At 48.3% G+C, this 13,586-nt stretch overlaps 1 pseudogene; it reads left to right on the forward strand.

Annotated features, from left to right (window-relative positions):
- LOC132536592 (TBC1 domain family member 10B-like) overlaps positions 1–10,228 on the forward strand; it is a 70,227-nt pseudogene extending 59,999 nt beyond the window's left edge.
- The last annotated feature ends 3,358 nt before the right edge of the window (positions 10,229–13,586 follow it).

Here is a 13,586-nt window from a genome sequence, read left to right on the forward strand (position 1 = left end):
GACTCTGCCAGCAACCCCTCCACTGGGAAGATAATGAGGTTTCCCAGATTTAAGGCAGGGAGTGGGCCATAGAATCAAAGCCCAGATCCCTGCTCTCTGAGGGTCTCCTGAGGAGTGGCCCTGAATTTTTGCTCATAGACCTCATTAGCCAGGGCATGCCAGCTTCCCTGAGGTTCGACTTGAAGTCAAGGTTGGGAGCACTAAGGAGACCCCCCTTGCTTATGGGTCTCACGTACACTGGGCCTGTCTGGTTCTCTCAGTGCTGCACATGAGGTCTTAAGGTGGCTGTGGGCCTGGGTGTTGATGATGGGTGGGGGGAGACAGAAGGAAGGGAGTCTGAACCACTTACCTTGACGCTGTACTCTCTCAAGTTCAGCTTGCGTGCCAGGGCCTGGCGCTCTCTGGCAGTCGGGTATCGTTCCTGCTCAAAGCATCTCCGGAGCTCCTGCAGCTGCTCCTCCGTGAATATTGTGAACTCCCTCTGCCTCTGATTCAGGGCACTTGTACCATGTAGAGACCCTGGTGCAGGGAACTGGAGTTAGCTCATAGCCCAACACGTCCCAGCTTTCATCCCTTCCTCCCAGTCTGGCCTGTGGGGACTTATGGCAGCAGAAATCTTGCTTCTCTTTTGCTGGAGCTCCATTGAAGCTGTGCCCCAATTCTGGCCTCATAGGCCACCTCTCTGCACCCCTGCCCCAACAATTACCTGTGATCCCAGAAACCCTGCAAGCCTTCAGGGTCCTGGGATCCTTCTGCAGCACTGCCCACCCTAATCTTGGGTGCCTCAAGAAATTCTTTAATGTATCACCTTTACATTGCTCTCGACGTAATCCGAACTTCATGGTGTCCTCAGTCAAGGCGGTTGCTGGGGCTGTGAGCTCCTCTGAGCTCTCAGAGCCCCCAGGGGCAGGGCCTGAGGCTGGAGCTATGGCGCTGTAGTGCTCTGAACTTGCTAGTCCCACAGGGTCCTGAGAAGGTGGAGTGGGTCTGGGGCGGCAGACAGCAGGGTTCCCTGGGCCTGGCTGGCCGTCAGGAGTGGGAGTTGAGGGCAGGCAGATGGGCTGGGAATCCTGCACCCCTGGGAGTTGTCCTGCCGTTCTGGAATTTGCTCTGGAGAGTTTTGCCCTCTGGTTCTTAAACCAAATCTGCAAAGAAAAGGACACATGGACTGTGAGAGGGAACCAGGTGCCAGCCCTACCTAGAAAGGGACTCTGCCAGCAACCCCTCCACTGGGAAGCTAATGAGATTTCCCAGACTTAAGGCAGGGGGTGAGGCCAGAGAATCAAAGCCCAGATCCTTGCTCTCTGAGGGTCTCCAGAGAGGCCCTGAAGTTTGGGCTCATAGACCTCATTAGCCAGGGCATGCCAGCTACCCTGATGTTGGCCTTGAGGTGAAGGTTGGGAGCACGAAGGGGGCCCCCTTGCTTATGAGTCTCACCAAATCTGGGCCTGTCTGGTTCTCTCAGTGCTGCACATGAGGTCCTAAAGTGGCTGTGGGTCTGGGTGTTGATGATGGGTGGGGGAGATGCAGATGGATGGGAGTCCTGGGACCACTTACCTTGACACTGTACTCCCTCAAGTTCAGCTTGTGTGCCAGGGCCTGGTGCTCTCTGGTACTCAGGAATCGGTCCTGCTCAAAGCAACTCCGGAGCTCCTGCAGCTGCTCCTCCGTGAATATTGTGAACTCCCTCCGCCTCCGATTCAGGGCGTTTGTACCATGTTGAGACCCTGGTGCAGGGAACTGGAGTTAGCTCATAGCCCAACACGTCCTAGCTTTCATCCCTTCCTCCCAGTCTGGGACTGTGGGGACTTATGGCAGCAGAAATCTTGCTTCTCTTCTACTGGGGCTCCACTGATGCTATGCCCCATGTCTGGCCTCATAGGCCACCTCTGTGCACCCCTGCCCCAATATTTACCTGTGATCCCACAAACCCTGCAAGCCTTCAGGGTCTTGGGATCCTCCTTCAGCACTGCCCACCCTAATCTTATCACCAATAGGTGAGAACAAATTTTAGAACTAGTCAAGTCCCTGATTTCAAGGATTTGCAGTTTATGTTGGTTAACCTAAAATATATATTGAAAACCATGGACAAATGGTATGTATGATATTCGGAAAGCATACCGTTCACATTGCTATTACATTTTCAGCATTATTGTTATTGGTAATTTAACCAAGTTCTGTGAATTCTGGTTTTGGCTAGCTTTGGCTGATGTAGTTATTGAAGTTGCACCTTGGGTCCCTCAAGAAATTCTATAATGTATCACCTTTACATTGCTCTCGACGTAATCCGAAGTCCATGGAGTCCTCAGTCAAGGCGGTTGCTGGGGCAGTGGGTTCCACAGAGGTCTCAGTGCCCCTAGGGGCAGGTCCCAAGGCTGGAGCTATGTCACTGTGGTTCCCTGACCTTGCTGGTCCCACAGGGACAGGAGCTGGTAGAGTGAGTCTGGGGCTGCAGACAGCAGGGCTCCCTGGGCCTGGCTGACCCTCAGGAGTGGGGGTTGAGGGCAGGCAGATGGGCTGTGAGTCCTGCACTCCTGGGAGTTGTCCTGCCATTCTGGAGTTTGCTCTGGAGAGTTTTGCCCTCTGGTTCTTAAACCAAACCTGCAAAGAAAAGGACACAAGGTCTGTGTGAGAGAACCAGGTGCCAGCCCTTCCTAGAAAGGGACTCTGCCAGCAACCCCTCCACTGGGAACATAATGAGATTTCCCAGATTTAAGGCAGGGGGTGGGTCATAGAATCAAAGCCCAGATCCCTGCTCTCTGAGGGTCTCCTGAGGAGTGGCCCTGACATTTGGGCTAATAGACCTCATTAGCCAGTTCATGCCAGCTCCCTGGAGGTGGGACTTGAGGTCAAGTTTGGGATCACTAAGGGGACCCCCTTGCTATGGGTCTCACCTATTATGGGCCTGTCTGGTTCTCTCAGTGCTGAACATGAGGTCCTAAGGTGGCTGTGGGACTGGGTGTTAATGAGGGGTGGGGGAGAGGCAGAGGGAAGGGAGTCTGAGACCACTTACCTTGACACTGTACTCTCCCAAGTTCAGCTTGTGTGCCAGGGCCTGGCGCTCTCTGGCACTTGGGTATTGGTCCTGCTCGAAGCATTTCTGGAGCTCCTGCAGCTGCTCCTCCTTGAACATTGTGCGCTCCCTCCGTCTCTGATTCAGAGTGTTTGTACCATGTAGAGACCCTGGTGCAGGGAACTGGAGTTAGCACATAGCCCAACATGTCCCAGCTTTCATCCCTTCCTCCCATTCTGACCTGCAGGGACACATGTCAGCAGAAATCTTGCTTCTCTTTTGCTGGGGCTCCATTGAGGCTGTGCCCCAATTCTTGCTCGAAGGCCACATCTTTGCAGCCTGCCCCAACATTTACCTGTGATCCCACAAACCCTGTAAACCTTCAGGGTCCTGGGATCCTCCTGCAGCACTGCCCACCCTAATCTTATCACCAATAGGTGAGAACAAATTTCACAACTAGTCAAGTCCCTGATTTCAAGGATTTGCAGTTTATGTTAATTCACCTAAAATATAGATAGAAAATCCTGGGCAAATGGTATATATGATATTCAGAAAGCATACCGTTCACATTGCTATTACATTTTCAGCATTATTATTATTGTTAATTTAATGAAGTTCTGTGCATTCTGGTTTTGGCTAGCTTTGGCTGATGCAATTATTTAACTTGGACCTTGGTTCCCTCAATAATTTCTTTATTTTGTAATCTTTACATTATTTCCACAGTCATTTTGTTCTTAGATATATTTAAAAAACAAAACGTATTTTTGGAACTAGGACCTCATAGTGAAGAATTGCACTGTCTAACTTTTTATTTAGAGAGAAAGAGAGAAAGAGGGAGAGGTGAGGAAAGAGAGAGAGCACACACATCTTCAACTTCCATCATTGCCACAGCCCAGTCCTGGGAGCCTCCTCAGAATCCCAGGCTCCCTCTATAACAGACACCTGGACTCACCTTCCGGAGACATGGTGGCAGACATCGTGTGTCTTCTGCTCTTCGAAGCTCTACTGAAGTTCAGCTCCCTCAACTGGCTTTATATGCTGCCTCTGAGCCCTCACAGCCTACACACCCCCACCACACCCTCTCCCTGGGTTCCCAGAAGCCCCTGCATGCCCTCAGAGTCCCAGGCTCCCATTCCAGTTACCCACCCTAATGATATCACCAATAGAGCCAGTAAATTGACCTCTTGTCCTAAAAGATTTGGGGTTTACCATTTGTCATCATTTGTTTTCTTGATTTCTCATTTCAGATGGCTCTTCTTTTTTCTTTCTCATCTCCACTATCATATCATTGGTCACCCTTTTAAAAAGTGGGATCTGTGTTCAAATGTCTTACTTCCTGGTTTCACAGTAGAAATTGTTATAAAGTCTATAATCTAGAGTGTAAAGTCTCCCCACCATTGTGAATTTAAGCACTTTACTGACATGTGCAGCGAGCATCAGGCTGTCTGTGTGCACCGTTGTCATGGACAGGGCAGGGAGACACACAGAGGGTCATCTTCACTTATAAGGCCATCAGGCTGCAACCCATTTCCAAATGGAGGAAAGGACTAGAGACACGATAGATATGAATGGTTTGTATTAATACTTTAAAAAGAACTTACTTACTAATGTGCAAGATAGGGGGAGAGAGAGAAAAAGAACCAAACATCACTCTGATACATATGATGCCGAGGATTGAACTCAGGACCTCACTCTTGAGAGTCCAAGCTTTATTCACTGTGCCACCTCCTGGACCACTGTATTAATACTTTACTGAGATTTTCATATCAACGACATAGAGTAAGTCTCTCACAGAGACAATGGAACTGAGTGAAATCTGAACTGAAAACTCGGAACAGACTTGCAGGGGCAGTAGAGACACAATTTATAAAATAGTGACAGATACAGTGCTGCATTCAATGAGTAGTGAATTATCTGTGTAGTGACACAAAACAGTGGAGAGTAAAATTCAGCACATGAAAGGAACTGGTTTCAAGTCTCCAGGCCCCAGTGTGTAATCATCACAATTGGTGACTCAGTGATGCAAGATTCCCTCTCATTCTCTCTCTCTCTCTCTTTCTCCTCTCTCTCTCTCTCTGTCTCTGTCTCCCTCTCTCTATATATACATATATATATATGCCATTTTTTAAAATTTTACTTATTTATTCCCTTTTGTTGCCCTTGTTTTATTGTTGTAGTTATTATTGTTGTTGTCATTGTTGTATAGGACAGAGAGTAATGGAGAGAGGAGGGGAAGACAGAGAGGAAGAGAGAAAGATAGACACCTGCAGACCTGCTTCACTGCCTGTGAAGCGACTCCCATGCAGGTGAGGAGCCGGGGTTCAAACCAGGATCATTATGCCAGTCCTTGGCCTTTGTGCTACCTGAGCTTAACCCTCTGCACTACAGCCCAACTCCCTATATATGCCATTCTATGTGTAAATGAAAAACTTAAAAAAACTGGAAAGATGAAACTTGGGTGATAATTACAAGTAGTGGAATTCTATTTTCACTATTTGAATTCAGTTAAGTCAATCATAGTTTGAATCTGGACTTTCCCTGCCTACCTGTAAGGAGATAGAGATAGAGATAGAGATAGAGAGAGAGAGAGAGAGAGAGAGAGAGAGAGAGAGATCAAGTGCACAGCTTGGGTTTCTCAGATGCCAAAGCTCCTCCCTTGTAGATTTGGATTCTGACTGAAAGGTAGAACCAAAGCCCTCATCTGCTCAGTTATAAAGTGGTGTTGTGATTGAGTCAATGACCTCATGTGGGTGTTTTAGAAGGAAGAGTTATCCTCTAATATCTCAACACATTGTGTATGTATTAAATAATTCTATGTAAACACACACATAGGTATCATTATTTATTTTATTGATTTTTATTTATTTGTTAAGGCAGAGTATTTAAGTGGGAGGGGAAGATATGGGTGAAGAGATTAAGGGAGACATCTGCAACATGGATTCACCACTTGGGAATATTCCCCCCTCTGCTGGGCTCTGCAATGCATGTTAATTAAAACCTGGAAATTCTACAAGCTGGGGAGACTTTCTAGTGATTATGCAAAATGACTTTCCTGCCTGAGGCTCTAAGATCCCAGGATCCACCCTCAGCAGCACTGTAAGTCTGAGCTGAGTAGTGCTCTGTCCTCTTCCTCTCTCAGTATCTTTCCCTCTGAGTCCAATGTGAGGGGACCACATTAGCTCTCCCTCCACACTGGGCCTTTGCCTTTTTCACTCCCGATTTCTTGGGTGGTGGGGGCTGGGGCTGGGCCTGGGGGAGGTTGAAGCTGAAGTCTCATTTCTTCATGTGGACAGAAAATCGATTTTTCATTAAGGCTGTCCTTTGGGGACTCCTACTACAGTAGAAACCTACCACAGAATGATGAGAATTAACTGTTCATATCTAAAGATATGTCTTTAATTTTATGTCAGAGAGAGGACAGTGTGAGGGAATTTGGCATATGGTAATCCCAGGCATTGAACCAGACCCATGCTCCATTCATTTTTTTAAACCGTATTTATATTACTATTTAAAAGGAAAATAGATTAAGAATTTATATTAACAATATTGATAAAGTACATATTTTACATTGATAATATTTTGACAGAAGTAAGTGTTGGTAAGCTTCTAATTCTGCTTATAAGACCTTTTGTTTTGATCATCAAGTTAGGTTCGCTTGTATTGCTTAACGCTGTGGTCTATTTACATAATCATTCTTTTAATCTCCACTAGTTCCTTATCTTTTTCCACTCTGCCCCTCTCCTAGTCACACCCTGTTTTCCACCGTTTAATCCCGACTGGTTTGCACTCTTTTCACTCCACCTTCTCTTGGTCACATCCTGTTGTACACCCTACCACTTCCTTCCTGGAGAGTATAAATGCAGATGAATAAAGCCAGCATGGCATTGCACTGCATCCCAGCTCAGCCATGAGTCCCTGGTCATCTCAATCCCACCAATAAAGCTAGCCTGGCAACTAAGAATAGTGTTTTTTAATTTTTATTAGTGTTTTAATAATGATTAACAAGATTATAAAATAAAAGGTAGGGCTTCCTTGGTATTGAATTTTTTAGGAAACCTCTGCTCACTCACAGCTACAGCTGCTCAGGGCCAGAACCATCGTGGTGGTGGCTCCATGACCGCCAGTGTCCATGGACATCTCGGCCCTGGTCAGCCTCGACCCAGCCAGACATCGGAGGTGGCAGCCCGATGACCCCAGGCAGCAAGGTGGTGGTGCTGACCCTGGAGGCCTCCTCCCAAGTCCTGAAGATGCAGGGGTCCCTGTGGCCTAGAGTACTTGGGGGCCCTGGAGGGAGCCTAGATACCAGTCTTCCTGAGCCTGGGGGCAGACTCTCGTAGGATGGCAGGGAAGAGTGCTGGGGTGCCTCTCGCCGCGTTGAATAGGTTGCAATCAACATGCAATATTATTTGACAGGAACTGAGAGAAGCATGCAGGAAAGTGGGCCCCACCCTAAGGTTCCAGGATAGGGGGAAATATAGGCTCTATAATGGAAATGTGAGGTTCCTGCTGTCTTAGGGTTCAAGGAGACAATGGATAATTCTTGTTAGCATCACATTATTTGGTAATTGGGTTAACTTTGAAAAGTCCCTTTGTTAGGGTTTGCTGTATAATACCCAACATCTTGTAGATAGCTATGCGACCAGTTGCTTCTGTTCTCCATCATCTAGGCTTTTGAGAGAGTCAACATATCAAAGACTCAGCCTATGTATTAAAAAGACTCAATCTGTGCTTTAAAAAGTTTGAGACGTTCAATCAATTTTTCCCTCTCATATTAATTAACTAGTGGTTTATGTGACTACACTTTACTAGGAGTGTACATAAACACCATTCCCACAGCAAAAGACTGTGCCCCATCTCTCCCTCCAACCCACGCTGCCCCTCCCCCACCGCCCAGGGAAGTTGAATGTCCACCCTCCCACTCACCACAGGGTTTTTACTTTGGTGCCCTACTCTCTATTTAATCAGATTCCGTTTTACTTTCCCTTTCTCTTCTTCTTTGTCAACTTCTGTTGATGAGAGGGATCATCCCATACTCATCTTTGTCTTTCTGACTTAGCTCGCTTAACATGATTCCTTCTCGCTCTGTCCAAAATGGTTCAGATGTGGTGGGTTCATTGTTTGTGATAGCTGCATAGTATTCCATTGTGGATATATAGCACAGTTATAGTTTTCTCAGCCACTCATCTGTTGTTGGCTGTGTGCAGAGACTTCAGGGGTGGAATGACAACCCTTCAGCTTCATCACTCGGGTGAGACCTTTCCTTTCATAGTATTCTCTAATTCCATTCCAGGTGGTGCACTCTCCAATAAAGTCCCCAAACCTATATATAGACCAGGTCCCCTGAGATAGAGCATATGTTTACATGTGTCTATAAACCAGGGAAAAATATATACATGAAAGCAGAAGTACACAAGAGTCTGCAGGGAATACCCAACACTTCATCTGCACTATTCCAGCATTCAGGACCATGATTGTTCAACAATTTGTTTGGCTTTGTGTGTGAACTCTCTTTTCTGCCACCATGTTCCATGCTAGCATGATGCTGACCAGAATTCCCTGGACTGCGGACCCCACTAATGTGTTTGGAGCTTCCCTTTCCCAGAGACCCACCCCACTAGGGAAAGACAGAGGCAGACTGGGAGTATGGATCAACCAATCAATGCCCACGTTGAGTGGGGAAGCAATTACAGAAGCCAGACCTTCCACCTTCTGCAACCCACAAGGACCCTGGGTCTCTACTCCCACAGGAATTGAGAATGGGAACGCTATCAGGGGAGGGGATGGGATATGGAGATGGGGTGGTGGGAATTGTGTGGAGTTGTACCCCTGCTATCCTATCCTAAGGATTTGTTATTTTCTTCTTTCTTAAATAATAATAAAAACAAAGATGGAAGAGGCTACAGCCACCCACGGCCCAGGGACCCGGACGGGGACGCCCACCAGAACAGCGCCCAGGGTCCTGAAGACCAAACACCCGCTCTCTCCCAAGCCTGGAACCTCCTTGTCCTATGAGGCTGCTGCAGGCAAGTCGCTGTGGAACTGAGGAGCTGGTGACAGGCGGCCCCTGGGCTGAGGCATCAGCATCTGGCTCTGCAGGACTTGCTCTAGAGGATGCCCCCATCCTCAGCCACAGATCCTGGCAACACTCCAGTGTCGGTGGGGACCATGACCCCAGCCCCTGAACCGGAGGACAACTCTCAGGTCCTCGGCTACAGCTCCAGCCTTGGCCCTGGCTTCTCCGCACCACGGGGGCTGGCCTCGGACACCCGGAGCTACTTGGACTCCGTGAGCCTCACATCCAGGACCTGGAGTCCTTGACAGATGATGTGAGCTCCATGGGCTCTGACTGGAGATCAACAGACTGGCGCTGTGCAAGTTAGACTTCCTGGGGGGCAGCCAGTACCAGGGCAGCCTAGAGAGCTCTGTCCCTGTGGATGTGGATGGGAGTGGGAGCTCAAGCAGCTGAAGCTGTTCAGTTACTGGGAGTAGTGGCTGTCATGGCGTTCCCATAAGGTGAAGATGATCTGCCTGAAGGGGTCCCCTCCTCCCTCAGAGCCAAGGCCTGGCAGTGGCTGTCCAACAGCAGGGAGCTTCTGGAGCAGAACCCTGGAAAGTTGGAGGAACTGGAGCTGACAACTGGGCACGCCAAGTGGCTGTATGTGATGGAGAAGCACCTGCACCTCCAGTTCCCGTTCCATGAGATGTTTGCTGCTCGAGGGGGGCATGGACAGCCGGACCTGTACCGAGTTCTGAAGCCCTACACCATCCAATGGCTGGACATGAGCTATTGCCAGACCCAGGCATCCGTGGCCATAGTGCTGCTCATGCACATGCCCGCCAAGAAAGCCTGTTGGTTCCTGGTGCAGAGCTGTGATAAGTACCTCCCGGGCTACAACAGTGCAGGGCTGGAGGCCATCCAGTTGGACAGAGAGATCTTCTTCTGCTGCTGCTGAGTCAGATCTCCCCATTGGCACACCGACACCTGCAGGGGCAGCGCATGGACACCGTGCTGTACATGCCCGAGTGGCTCATGTGCATCTTCGCCTGTACACTGCCCTAGATTCGGTCCTCCATGTCTGGGACATATTCTACTGCGAAGGCATGAAGGTCATCTTCCACCTGGCGTTGGTGCTAGTGCAGCACACCCTGGGCTCGGTGGACTGGGACCCGGCTGGAGCCTTGGCCTTGCAGGCCCTTCAGGACAATTACTTCTGACCTCTGCCCTGGGGCTGGACTGCATGGCCCCCTCTTTGTCCCACTGTCTGGAGCAAGCCTGGCATCTGGGGTTCCCCAGCTCCCTGCCCCAATGTGCACACGCAGCAGGGCCAAGGATGGGGCCGACCCTCCTGTTAGATCCAGAGGGGTCTCTGTCACTCCTGTCCTATGTCCCTCTGGTGGGAGGGGGGTTCGTTACCAGGTGCTGTGTCCCAACTGGCCTTTTGTTTCCCAGAGGTGACACTGGGCTGCTGCAGGAGAAGGCGGGATTTGTATTTATCACTCTAGTCGCTCCTTTGCACGAGGAGTAGCAAGCTGGGTCCTTGCAGATGGAGTTCTGTAAGGTTCCTTTTGCCCTCCTTCAGCCCTGCCTGTCTTGCCCACTTACTGGCCTAGGACTGGGCAGGATGGTGGCACAAGGCTGGCCTCAGTCTACCTGGTGGCTGAAGAGAGTTAACATACAAAGCCAAACAAATTGTTGAACAGTCATGGACCTAAAGGCTGAAATAGCTCAGATGAAGTGTTTGTGGGGGGTGTCCTCCATTTTGTCAATAGCTGTTCCACATATTTTAGTTACATTCCATGTGCACTTAACCCACTGTGCTACCGCCCATCCCCTATTTTAGCTATATTGCATAGGGCCCGGGGCTATCTAGTTAGGTTTAGAATCTATAAGGGTGCTCTGGGCTGCTGTGCTGAAAGGTAATAAGAGAGCAGGGTATGGAAGGGTTTAGGGAAGAGAGGTGTGACTCAGACCCAGGTGATAGCAGTGCAAGTGATGAGAAATGGTTGCACTCCCGGGTGTGTGTGTGTTTGTGTGTGTGTGTGCACGTTATGCCTGCGTTATGCTTCACTTTTTTCTCTGGAAAACTCAAGTGGATACAAAAGCAAGGAGGTCAGTGCTATGAATTCTCACGTCCCTACTCAGTTCCTGTTGAGCCAGTCCTGTGTCTTTATGGTCCAGGCACTTGCAAACAGCTGTAACAGTTACCCAAATTCTGGCCACTGTTATTCACTCTATATGCCTTCATTCTGCCTCCTCGAGCCCCAAATTGAGAAGGGAAATGGCAATGTAGATCCCATGTGACTTTCCCAGCTTTTTCTCCTCCCCCACCTCCACCCCCTGTCCGTCCCCTCTGTGTAGCCCCCTGTGCTGCTGTCTTTCGGGGGGCCTTCTGTCTGCTTGGTTTCATATACTCAGGACTTGTACTTACTGCCTGCCCCCTTCATTCATCCTTTCATCCTCTAAGCCTCTTAAACAACTAGCAGCAATGTCATTCCTCAAATCTAAGCCCCTCAAGAGAGGTTGTTTATTTTTTTTTAATTGGGGGAGATTAATGGTTTATAGTAGATACGGTTCCTGGTACATGTGTTAAAAAAATCTCAGTTTTCTGCACAACACTGTCACCCCCAGTCCTGGTCCTCCTCCACCATCAGGCATCAAGACCTGAAAGCCCCCCACTCCCACCCCCAGCCCCAGAGGCCTTCAGTGTGGTGCAGTTCACCAAACCCCGTCCACATTCTGCTGTCTCTGTTCTTATTTCTCAACTTCTGCCCAGGGGTGAGATCATCCGTGTTCATCTTGGGTCCTGTTAGCTGTGTCGTTATTTCTTCTGCATGGAGTTCATAAACTGGCCAACGTGTGTCAGACTGGCCACCCTGGGGTCAGGCACCTTCTTTTTGGTCAATGAACTTGGCAGAGTAACAGAATCAGTTTTCCCAAGGAAGGTTGATGTTACTGACAGTCGCTTAGCTAATGACATGCTGTTCTCCAATATCAAACAATACTGGAAATTTAGTACTAAAATTGTGCATTATTGCAAAAAAAAATTTTTTTGCCTCCAGGGTTATTGCTGGAGCTTAGCGACTGCACTGCAGTCCACTGCTCTCAGAGGTCTTTGTTTCTTTCTTTCTGCATTCTATTAGACAGGACAGAGGGAAATTGACGGGAGAGGGGAGAACAGAGACGGAGAGAGAAAGACAGACACCTGCAGACCTGTTTCACTACTCGCAAAGCTTTCCTGGTACAGGTATGGACTTGGGGCTTTTTTTTTTTAATAGGTGAACGCAAACAGGTGCACCCCCACCTAGTTCACACTTTTAGTATCTTCACTTTGAAACTAGGCTTGTGCTGTTCTTGCTCTGTTTCACATAGGAAAATGAGTTCAATTTAAGAGCTAAAAGCATTTAACCAAGTTCTGTCCTGGTTTTGGCTGGCGTTGGCTGATGCAGTATTTGAACTTGGACCTTGAGTCCCTCAAGAAATTATTTATTTTATAATCTTTACAGTATTTCCCCAGTCCATTTGTTTTTAGATATATTTAAAAAAACAAAACATATTTTTGGAACTAGGACCTCACAATGAAGAAGAATTGTGTTGGTATGCTTCTAAAAACCCCTTCTGTTTCATTAGTTTAATACCCCCTGCTTAACACTGTATTCCTTTTACATAACTACTGTATTCTATTTACATAACCACAGCTGTGGCCTATTTACATAAATCACTTTTACGTTTACATAAAGCACCACCTTCCCTCCAGGGCATTGGTGGTTCAGTGGTATAATTCTCACCTGCTCCGCCCCCTCTCACACCCTGATCTTCCACCTGTGACTTTTTGCTCCACCCTCTCTATGTCACATCCTGTTTCCACCCTACTTGGAGAGTATAAATACAGCTGCTCTTCTGATTAAACACACTTGGAAATTGCTTTCCGGCTCTGAGAGTTCCAGAGTGTATCTCCTGCGAAGTTAGTACGGCACGAGTTCCTGATGCCTCTCCCACGCAGCAGCCTAGATCGGCTCCAGTTGAGTTCTCTCCAACCCAGAGAGCAAAGCTCAGGAAGAAGCATCCTCAGGCTATCCCGGCATTATTGCACTGTCTAACTTTTTATTTAGAGAGAAAGAGAGAAAGAGGGAGAGGTGAGGAAAGAGAGAGAGAACACACATCTTCAACATCCATAATTGCCACAGCCCAGTCCTGGGAGCCTCCTCAGAATCCCAGGCTCCCTCCATAACAGACACCTGGACTCACCTTCTGGAGACATGGTGACAGACATCCTGTGTCCTCTGCTCTTTGTAGCTCTACTGAGGTTCACCTCACCCACCTGACTTTATGTGCTTCCTCTGAGCCCTCACACCCTACACACCCCTACCACACCCTCTCCCTGGGATCCCAGAAGCCCCTGCATGCCCTCAGGGTTCTGGGCTCCCATTCCCGTAACCCACCCTAATAATATCACCAATAGAGCCAGTAAATTGATCTCTTGTCCTAAAAGATTTGGGGTTTACCATTTTTCATAATTTGTTTTGTTAATTTCTCATTTCAGAAATACTTTAAAAATTGGAAAGATGAAACTAG

The sequence above is a fragment of the Erinaceus europaeus genome, unplaced genomic scaffold (assembly GCF_950295315.1).
Source record: "Erinaceus europaeus unplaced genomic scaffold, mEriEur2.1 scaffold_294, whole genome shotgun sequence".
Lineage (NCBI taxonomy): Eukaryota > Metazoa > Chordata > Mammalia > Eulipotyphla > Erinaceidae > Erinaceus > Erinaceus europaeus.